This window comes from Canis lupus, chromosome 32 (assembly GCF_048164855.1).
Source record: "Canis lupus baileyi chromosome 32, mCanLup2.hap1, whole genome shotgun sequence".
NCBI lineage: Eukaryota > Metazoa > Chordata > Mammalia > Carnivora > Canidae > Canis > Canis lupus.
In genome coordinates, this window is record NC_132869.1 from 19120049 (window position 1) to 19131657 (window position 11609).

Consider the following 11609-nt stretch of genomic DNA (forward strand, 5'->3'; position numbering starts at 1 on the left):
GTGGAAATTTTGGATTTTGAACCCCAATTTTTTTAAGTTAATATTTTCATTATGCCATAATGAAACATTTAAAACTTTTTCTAAAAGCCCCCACAATCCCTTATGTATTGTGTAACATAATTCTCAATTTTAAACTTATCTTTATGCTGCAAGTAAGTTTTATTTTTGCTTAAAAGAGAAAAGTCAAAATTTACTTAGGAAATGTACACGTTTTTCTTGTTTTTATTGTTTCAAGTAAAACAAATGTTTTAAAATTAAAACATTTTATTTCATTGACAGCTCATTACGAATAGGCTTTACATATATTTCCTAGTATATTCAAATTTTAAAGGCATGCCATTCTGACTCTTTTATTTTCATTTTTTAAAGTTTTTATTCAAATTCCAGTTAAACAATCAGTGCAATATTTGTTTCCGGTGTACAATATAGTGATTCAACACTTCCATACCATACCTAGTCCTCATCACAAGTGCACTCCTTAATCCCCATCACCTATTTCACCCATCCCTCCCACTCTTCCCCTTTGGTAACCCTGTTTGTTCTCTGTAGTTAAAAGTCTGTTTTGGGGATTGCTTCTCTCTCTCTTTTTTCCCTTTGCTTGTTTGTTTTGTTTCTTCAAATCCATATATGAGTGAAATGATGTGATATTTGTCTTTCTCCAACTGACTTATTTTGCTTAGCATAATACTCTGTAGCTGCAATCATGTTGTTGCAAATGGCAAGATCTCATTCTTTTTCATGGCTGAATAATATTCCTTATATAAACATACATACATACATACCCCACATCTTCTTTATCCATTCATCAGTCAATGGACTCCTGGGCTATTTCCATAATTTGGTTATTTTAAATAATGCATTCATTTCCTTTTGGAAGGGTTACTTCCCCTCAGCTATAGAGGGAAAACTGAGTCATACTAAAGGAAATAAATCTATTAAACTATTGCATCAGTTACTGAATTTGAGCTTTTATTCTCTTCTGGCTGACAACTCTTCCATGCTTGTTTCCATTCATTATAAGTTAGAGAGGCAAGTTAGAGCAGTGTTTCTCAGTCTTTAAAAAGAAAAAGAAAGAAAAGAAAAAACAAAAAGATTTGTTCCCTTTTCACAAATATAAATATTCTATACTCTTCTTATATTACATTTAAATTTTCTAAATTAATGAACATTTTGACTGAAAGAAAAATTTCAAGAATTTAGGGTATTTCCCCCCAAATTCCTCATGTTTCCCTCTCCTAAGATTCAAATACATTCCCTAAGTGTGAGACACCATATGTTGGAAGTGCAAGTCATTTCTCCCCACCAGAGTCATTGGTATCTGTCCATTTGGGGATCCTTTGTCAGTCTTCTTGTTCTTTAAAGTCTTTTTCGCCCTAAATGGTCAGACTATGGTTCATCTGTATGTCCAGAAATAGAGCAGTTTCCACTACTATAGATAGTCTCCTCATTTTCCCCCTGTAAAACCATGCCTTCCAGAAAAGAAGGACACAAAGAAGCCAGCTAGTTCACACAAAAGTGTGCAAAGAAGTCACTTCTCTGTTTTCAAAGAAAACAGCCCATGAAAACACTAGTAACAGGTTAGAGATGGTTGGCCAAAGGCTGAAGTCCAGCAAACTCTTGGGGGCAGGTAAGCATTACTAGTGACTACTGGTCACTAGTAATGAGAAACTTTCTTCTTTGCAGTTTGTTATAGAAGTGAAACCATATTGGCTCTGCTACCAAGTCTGCCATCATTTAAGCAGAGCCAACAGAGAGACTACCAGACAAATCTTTTAACAGGTATCTTCTCCAATATACTTGAAATAATGGGAAAAAGTAACATGACATGTTATTTAAATGGGTCATATTAATCCCTTTCTTTTTTCTTCAAGTTGCTTTTGGATCTTGGGTATATTCTGTGGGATGATATGGGATATTTCACAATTTTCCTAGAATCCCTATAATATTACATAAAATGTGAGTAAGGTCTATAGACGTAGGGAGAAAGAAAGGCAACGCTAGAAATAGAAGCGAGGGGGTGAATAAGGAAACAGGCCAGGGTAAGAATGAGAGTGTGTGTGATATTAAAGGCCTGGCATATTTTAAGCCAGGGATTAACATTATTTATTAATTGATCTTCTTGCTTCTATTTTCATCCTCTTCTGATGGAGCCCCTTCTCTGCCACAGTCAATCCTTACACTACAAATTTAACCATATTGGTCCTTTCTTAAAAATCTTTGGAGAATGAAGTCCTTTCATGATATGACCCCAATCCTCTGCTGTAGTCTCACCAATTGTCATCCTTTGCAGTTGGTGATTAGGTGATTTTCATTTCCTTTCAGTTTCTGAAGACACTGGGCTATGTCACTCCTCTTTGCCTTTGCATTATTCCTTCTCCCTGGCATGTCTGGACCTTGTCTTTGTTGGCCAGTTATGTTGTGATACCTCCTCTATGACTTCTTCCCTGGCTGCTCATTCTATGATGGTTAATTTCTTCTTCTGCAAAACATTGTACATAGTACTTTCATTATAACATTCATTGTTATATGTTAATTATTGGTTTTGTGTTTGTTGTTGTCACTGATCTGTGAACTTTTTGTAGATAGGGATAAAGTCTTATCATTTTGTCATCTGTATCTAACACTGCCTGCTACACCATAAACTCTTAGAAAATGTTGGTCGCTCTAAGTCAAATAGAACTGTACTGAGAACTCATCATACAGTCTTTGACTTCATAAACCCTTAAGCTCAAATACACAGCTGTGTTGTGCTATTATGATATATACTTTATCTGCTTTACAAAAAAAAACCCAACAGTGTTATTTTAGGGAGATATCTGGGTCAAGCAATCATGTTTTCTTTTTCCATTGGGATAAGGATATTCCAAAGGGAAAATAGGAACAGAAGCCTTTTACACTAATCTTTTCTATTTAGGGGGGAAACGGATTGCAATTTTTTTCCAAAGCCAGTTAGAAAAATTGGGCCCCTCTGCAATGTGATACTTCTAAAAATAATGCCCAGAGGAACAGCAGTTCTAGAGAATACTAAATCCAAGTGTGGCTAGATTCCATCTTCATTTTGGAAACAGCCACAGCTGTGGCCAGCCCAGTCAGACAATGGAATGTAGTTGGGGATTTGATATGGGGGGGAAGGAGAGGGAACTTGGTTTCCTGTCCTGAGGCAGTTGGCACATAGTCTCAGGTCCTTCCCCTTCCCCCATTTCCAGCCCCCAACTCTCTCCTCATCACTTAGGAAATAGATTGGTGATTGGGGTAAGACCTGGCATTTGGATTTTGTTTGTCCTCTTGGGAATATTGTGCTAATGGGGACTTGAAAAAAACTAAGATGACAATATTATACTGTACATCTCTAACTCTCTCCAAGTATGGACACGTACCAAGTTAAGCCACAGAGAAATGTTTTCCTTCTTTTAAAAATTTTTCTATAAATGGTATTTTGCAATTTATCTGAGACAAAAGAAACACAGTAGTTCCAACGTCATTAAGTTTCCTTTCTCTGAAATATTATAAGATCATGTGCCTGCTGGAAATGACACACTGGTCTTAACCAACAATATTTTATAGAATAGATAATTTCCAGTCCTATCTTCTGTGTTTTGCTTGTTCTCTTCCTACTTCTCCCCCTTTATTAAATCATCAAAAGATCACATAGCAAAGATGAGAGCACTATTAGCAACTACAATGAAGTAGCCTGTCTATTCTGTTAAAGAGCTACCAGGAAAACTAATATATGTCTATGTTACTTAGGGTGGTGGTTACTTTTGGGAGGAAAGGTTGATAGTAACTGGAAGGAGGCATGTGGGGGACTTCTAGGGTGATGCTTGTGCTCTGTTTCTTGATCTGGTACTGGTTACATGGATATGTTTAATTTTTGACAAATTACCTATATCCTTATGATTTATGTACTTTTCTGTATGTATGTTTTACTTCAGCAAAAATAAATAACAATAATTGCAGTATTAGGCCCATGTTGGATGAAAATGCCATTTAGCACAAAGAAAATAAAGATCAATAAATCCATGTCTATATGATAATAGACAATAAGTATATAATACCGTAATATAATATACAATGAGTATACCTATAGGAGTATATGGAATATACCTTTTAGTAAGAGGTTATTTGTTTACTTTGGGAATAGGAGGCCCAGAAGCCTAGTCTTTTTTTCAGTGAGTAAGAGGCAGGAAAGTTTCTCCCCAGCTCTTGTTGTCACACTGCCTGTCTCCTCTTCAGTTGCCTTCATATTGTTATAGAACAGCCCTTTGGGAAAGAGGTCAGATATTATCAACTCATCTTAGAGGAGTCTGAGATAATAAATTAATAATTTACTTAAGATAATAAAGTCATTGGTAATGCTAGGGTCTGAATCCAGGTCTGCTGGTTCCCAATGAAATTTCCAATTCATCCAAGTCAATATGATACATCAAAGTCAAAAATCACTGTGTCCAATTCCCTCTTTTTGATATCAATCAAGAAAATACTATGATTATTGAGAGACAGCCTCATTTGGACTCTGTTGACCTTGATCGACCTTGATCAAAGCCTTCTTTGCTGAACTCTTTTTGACTAATCCTGCTCAAACTTCTATCTAAGGGAACAATACCCACCCCTCTCTGGAATCTCCTGCAGGCAGGAAGACCTGAGATTTCTCAGCTTTCCTCAAATAGCAGACAAAATTAGCAAATCTGCGGGAGGAGTTTTTGGTGAAAGAGGCTGGTGGAGTTATATGGGATACCCGCCTTATGAGTTTCTGAGAGCTCTGTGAGAACCCAGCAGTGGCTTCCCAAGGGAAGGGAATAGGGGGCTGTGGAAGCTGTCTGCTCTGGATGCAGGAAATAGGAGGGTGCATTTTCTGTAGAGAATTTTTAAAAATAGTAAAGCCAAATGAAAGTGGTCAGTCTGCTTTTTATTCCTACCATGTGCCTGAAAATCCTTAGGAGCTCTTTCTGGAGACATTCACCAGACCAGAGTGCAGTGGTGAGGAGTGCAACTGACCCTTCCCGCCATCTCCACCCCTATGCCTCATTTTGATATTAAAATGCTAGTTCTTGTAGTTGTAAAACATGTCATAAACTGTTAGTGCACCGGCCAGCATGCTCCATCTCTGGGGCCAAAGGGATGAGGGAGTTGTTTGTAGTTGTTGTAGGGAGATATTCTGGCTTATTCTGGGTCTGCACCTATCTCATGGCCACATTCTGGCACTTCTTCTCAGAACTGGAGCCCACAGTATTTGAGCAGATGATTGAGAACATGTGCAGGGTTTGGCTCAGAGGCCACTGTAAAGGAGGCACTCTTGTTCCTCTCACTCTTAAGACCACAGTTTTTCCAAGGTGTTGCCTACTACCTTTAACAGCTGCATAACTTCTCCCACTACCCTCCCCCCAACAAGACATCTCTGTTTTCATCATCTACTCAGGCTAAGCCCACTCTTATCTCTCCTACTCTCCACCATTGTCAAAATAAGTTAAAAGCTCCAAAACAAATGCTAGCTTATAGCTATGGCTGGTCAGTGACTAAGGAAGAGAAAGGAAGTGGAGAGAACTGTATCTCCTTACAATAAGACTGGATATCTGTACTGAGGTGTCTGTTACCATTGTGCCCTATGCCAAACTTATTTTGCCTTAGTAACTGACTCCAAATGTAGTTCCAAAAGTTTTAAAAATAAAGGATATTGAAAAATAAATCAAGTTGAACTAAGTAAATGACAACTTAAAGCAAAAATGATAATCTTAGGAGTCCCTGGTTGGCTCAAGCAATTAAGTATATAACTCTTGATTTCAGGTCAGGTCTCAATCCAGGGTAGTGAGTTCAATCCCAGCCAAGCATAGAGCCTACTTTAAAAAAAATGATGAGGTTAATATCAGACAAAGTAGAATTTTAAGAGATCATTAAGTATAACAAAGAAGATACTGTAAGTATTTATGTATAAACAATAAAACCACATAATATATATTGAAAAGAATAATTGGAGACACAAAGAAATGTATAGAAACTCAATCTTCATAGTAGATTTTAATGTATTCTTTTCAGAAACTGATGGATCAACCACATGGAAAAAATAAATTTATTGAAAGTAGGTGAAAATGAAAAATATAAACAATGATGGATAGTATGGATGATATGAAACAGAATAATAGATTATTCAAATATTCTTAGAATATTTTATTTTATTTTTTAAAGATTTAATTTATTTATTCATGAGAGACACACAGAGAGAGAGAGAGAGGCAGAGACACAGGCAGAGGGAGAAGCAAGCTCCATGCAGGAAGCCTGATGTGGGACTCGATCCCAGGACTCCAGGATCATGCACTGGGCTGAAGGCAGGCGCTAAACCGCTGAGCCACCCAGGATTCCCCATCTTGGAATATTTTTAAAAATTGATTATGTAGTTCATTAGGTAAATCAAATCTCTGAGTCCACGTTTTATTTTCTTTTTTAAAAAAATTTTATTTATTTATTTATTTATTTATTTATTTATTTATTTTTATTTATTCATTCATTCATTCATTCATTCATGAGAGACACAAAAAGAAAGAGGCAGAGACATAGGGAGAGGGAGAGGGAGAAGCAGGCTCCTGGCAAGAAACCTAATGCAGAACTCGATCCCGGACCCTGGGATCACGCTTTGAGCTGAAAGCAGATGCTCAACTGCAGAGCCAGCCAAGCGTCCCTGAGTCCACATTTTCTGACCAAAATGTAATTAAATTAGAAATGAGAACAAAAAGATAGCCCAGAATGTTTATTCTCTTAGAAATTTCCATAACAAATAGTCTCTGTGAGCAAAAGAAGAAACCAAATTTTCTATAAATCTATTTAGAAATACAATGAATGCATAATGCATCAAAACATATAGAATTCCACCAATACATATACTTATTAAAAAACAAAAATGATGGAAAATAAGTGGACTAGATTCAACTGAAAATCTGAAAAAGAAAACAACAAAAGAAAATCAAAAGAAAAGAAGTAAGGAATTTATAAAGATAATATCAAAAATTAATGAATAGGAAGATGTTTTAAAGTAGATGATAAATAAAACAGCTCCCTGAAAATATTAATAAACTGAGAGATGTGACCAAGAAAAATGAGAATATAATGCAAATGTCCATTTATTGAGTGCTATAACAGTCCAAATACTGTTCCTACGCTGGGAAATTAGTTGTTGTTGTTTTTTTTTTTTTTGCTTGTTCATCATCTTTTCTTTTTTAGAATCAGTACTCCTTCCATTGCCAAGGTTACAGTCACATAGCCCTGATTTTCCCACATCAACAGTAAGTAATTACCCAGATTGGCCAATTCCTCTGGATACAGTGATTTATCCAAGCTTAGATGTTTGACACAGATAGGCCCCAAAGGGTCCACTTTTTGGGGATCTGAGAAAAACAGAGTCTCTTTTTGTAAGATACTAAATTTTAAAGGACAAACAAGTCTGAAGTTCCTGGGACCCTCTTTGCTGCCTGAAGATGAAATCAATGCAGAAGATTTTTGCCAAGAGACAAAGAAAGAGAGAGTAAAGGAAAGTACATACATGCATGAGCACCTTGCCACAAGAGTGGCTTCGATTCTGGAGTTGCCAATGTTCCACCTTTAACCTTAAAACAAATATGCTTTCTTGGTCTTGATGATTTAAGTCTGAGCACTCCGCATGCTTTGTTTTCTGGAAGCCATTACTTGCTTTTATCACTGAGGAAGACAACCCTGAGAAAAGAGTATAAAAAGATCTGTAAGTGTTTAACAAGTACTTTACCATTATGATACCACTGAATCCTCACTGTTACTTACAAATGAGCAGAGCCCCAGAAAAAGATACATACATGAATAAAACAGGCTAAAATCCAAGTGTTCGTGGAACTTATATTCTAGTGGAGAAGAGAGACAATAAATTGTGAACATAATAAATAAGTAAATAGTATGGCATGTTAGAAGGGGACAAATGTAAGAAAAATTGAGTAAGCTTAGGGTTCCAGGAATATGTAAGTGTTTTTGGGGTAGCACAGGTTGCATATTAAGTAGGGTGGTCAGGGAAGGCCCTGGAGAAGGTATCATTTGAATAGGGATGTAAAAGAGGTGCGGGCATTTCCCAAATGTATAATTGGGGGAAAGGAGGTGGATTTCAAGACTGAAAAAACAATTTTGCAAGACCCTAAAACAGAACCATCCTATTGCTTGTCCACATAGCCTTCCTTTCCCAAAACCTTCGTTGCCACTTGACAGAAATGTGTGGTAGTAAACAGGTACATCTTATCTATCTATCTATCTATCTATCTATCTATCTATCTATCTATCTATCTATCAATCATCTATCTATCTATCTTTTTTTTTAATAAAGCTAGCCCTGATTATCTTAACTATGTCTAACCTAACGAAAGAAAACAAATTGTTGAGATGAGGTGATTATAATATACCATAAAAATAACAAGCATAAAATAAACATTTCTTCTCTATTCCTCTCTCGTAACCAATTATCTATCATTTATTTATTCATTAATCACCATCATCACCATAATACTATATTAAATATTAAAGCAATATACCGTTTACAAAGTATTTTAGACTATTACCATAATTGATAGTCAATAATCAAGTAGTATCTATATCACATTGGTGAGGAAATTCTAAGAAGCCTCTATGCTTTCCTCTGTAAATGATCGGACATCCTATTTTTATATATAAAATGCTGAGGAATCCCTTCGTGGCGCAGCGGTTTAGCGCCTGCCTTTGGCCCAGGACGCGATCCTGGAGACCCGGGATCGAATCCCACATTGGGCTCCCTCTGCCTATGTCTCTGCCTCTCTCTCTCTCTCTCTCTCTGTGACTATCATAAATAAATAAAATTAAAAAAAAATAAAGATAAAATAAAATGCTGATAAGTTGAGTATTTGTTAACTGAATAGTACCTATAGACCATATTAGATTTTGGGGGGATACATAATGCTAACCAATTAATTTTCAAGCAAAGTTTTTAATAGACCATTTTTTTCCAAGATCATTCATTATATATTTGAATCATAGCTTAACAAACTCCACCAGGTTTTAAAGACATCTGCTTCCCAAAATGAAGCATGAAGCACCTCTTACCTAAAAGTGATAGTCTTTTAGAAACAGTATCATGGAGAGGATGCTGCTGGTACCCTACATAGATGCCCTTTACGATTCAGGAAATCCATCCCCTAGATGCTAATATATTACTGCTTCTTTTTCTTGTTTCCCCAGAAAATTGCTCTCAGCCAAACAAAAGCCATCTCACCCAGTAACCTATTTTTCCTTCACTTAGTTGCTCTGCACTATATGGCTTTTTTCACTCTGCTTCCCTTGAGGGCACTCCTCCAATAAATCAACTGATCAAGAATCCCTCTCAGGCTCTACCTCTCAGGAACTTGAATAAAAATACATTTGCTCTTTAAATGAATACATGTCCTGAAACATACTATAATTTAGTGAGAATTTGAGGTGCTGAGCATGCTGGAATGCATGTAATGGGAAAGTCAGAAATAATCATTAGAAGTGTTCTCACTTTTTATTGTGGGGCAGAGAGTTCTCTTGCTTATTCTCTACTTCGGTTACTGTCAAACAACTTGGCATTTTAGCGTTTCCTGAACCATACAGGGTCAGTTCTGGTAAGGTCCTCAAAGCACCAACTGCTGTGGGTCAAGGTAGCTTCATGTTGGATCCATTCCTTAAGAACAAGATGGGTAGAACTCTGTTGGCAGAGGTTGAAATTATAATGCAACTTGGCACACGATCTATCTCTTTAGGGGACCTTATGAATGAAGACAAAGAGGACGGAGAATGAGGGTGATATGTCACTCCATATGTCACATATGGAGTATGACTGGGAAAACCAAACCATATGAATTTGTTCATTATAGCCAACGTTTCTCTGCATGGAAAAGGAGTCTAAAGGAAAGCCTTGTTACCAATTAAAATAATTTATTTTCTTGCATGTCAAAGAGCAAGTCAGATAGTATTACTCATGTATATTTTCATCTATGTACATAGACATGTATAGACATATTAGCAAGCACTAAGAATATGAACACAAGATGGCTCATCTTATCTTGCTTTAATAATACATTGTCTTTCACATATATCTTTAGGTGTCATTTTAATAGTGTTTTTCACATCATTACAGTAGTTATAGCTATTTGTGATTATTTTTCATGATGCCTTCCCTATCATATAATTTTGAGTTCCTTAAGGGGGCAAGACATGATGTCCCTCATAGAATTGGGCACAAAGCTCAGCACACAGCAGGAAATCTCTGTTTACCAAAATGGAATGAAGATGGCCCTGACCAACTATCAATAAGGCACATACAGTTACCTTTTCAAATTGTGGGGATGGCTTTATTCTTACTATTGTCCTCTCTCTGTTTGGAAGAGTTTCACTTTGTGACATAGAACATTAATTTATAGGACGGTTGTTAAGTGGAAGCTTATGATTGTAAGACATAATTGGATTAATTATCCTGCTTTAGGATTAAAATGGGCAATGGAAAATGGTTTCATTGACCAGGAAGCTGGAAAACATTGCCAATCAAATCCTGCTAGATTGACTTGGTATTCCAGGTAAAGTAATAATAATAACAATATTTCTTCCTCAGATCTAGTCCCTAATCACTTACTCTTGGAACATTTGTTTTGAAATAACTATTTAAGAAAAACTAAAGCTTTGGCATTTTCACCGGACTCAGCTGTAAGAATTCAGGAGTGACGGTTTTCCCGTCCAGTGCTAACCGAGCAAAAACTCTGTCTTTCCTTATTTCTTTTGTTATCTTCTTTTTTCTCGTTTATAAGGAAGATGGCTCCCGGTGTCTTTTGTGAATATAAGGATTCCAAACTGGCTCTTGAAAGTGAATTGTCGGGATCCCTGGGTGGCGCAGCGGTTTGGCGCCTGCCTTTGGCCCAGGGCGCGATCCTGGAGACCCGGGATCGAATCCCACGTCGGGCTCCCGGTGCATGGAGCCTGCTTCTCCCTCTGCCTGTGTCTCTGCCTCTCTCTCTCTCTGTGACTATCATAAATAAATAAAAATTAAAAAAAATTAAAAAAAAAAAAAAAAGAAAGTGAATTGTCTATTAAGTAATTAGTTTGACCAATGTTTTCACCAAACAGACTTGGTCAACCCAAATATGCAGGCTGTGTGGCAAGATGTGTGTTTAGTAAGCCGAAACAAAATTGTTTGCTTTTGGATTTTTAACACAGATGCAGTCACTAGTCTTTCTAGACTTATTTTATTTTCCTTTCAGTTCCTATGTAACCTCTTAGCATGAGAAACCAGGATAGTGTACTCCATTGCAAAAACAAGACCAAATAAATTCAACTTTTCTGAAGAGTCTAGACAAGAAACAGCTCTTAACTTCACTTTCACGTCATGAATACCCATTTACCTAGAGTCTACTTTGTGTGTGGAAGGTTGACAGACTCATTGTCTCTACTCATTGCCTCCAACAATTTTCTGAGGTAATGGACCTTCATTCCCATCTCTAGGGGTTGCCTATATGGTCTCCCTTCCCTCTTCTAGATACCTGGAATCTTCTCACTTTCCTATCTATATTTCTCAGTTTCTTCTACCTCACGAATCTTGCATACTTTCCTCAGCCTTTTGCCTG

At 36.8% G+C, this 11609-nt stretch overlaps 1 long non-coding RNA gene across 1 annotated transcript; it reads right to left on the reverse strand.

Moving 5' to 3' along the window:
- Positions 1-7130: 7130 nt before the first annotated feature.
- Positions 7131-9672, reverse strand: LOC140622745 (uncharacterized). The gene is made up of 2 exons (XR_012022434.1): positions 9515-9672; positions 7131-7698 (listed from the first exon to the last, which is right to left on the reverse strand). It is a non-coding gene; the product is annotated as an uncharacterized lncRNA (long non-coding RNA).
- Positions 9673-11609: the final 1937 nt, after the last annotated feature.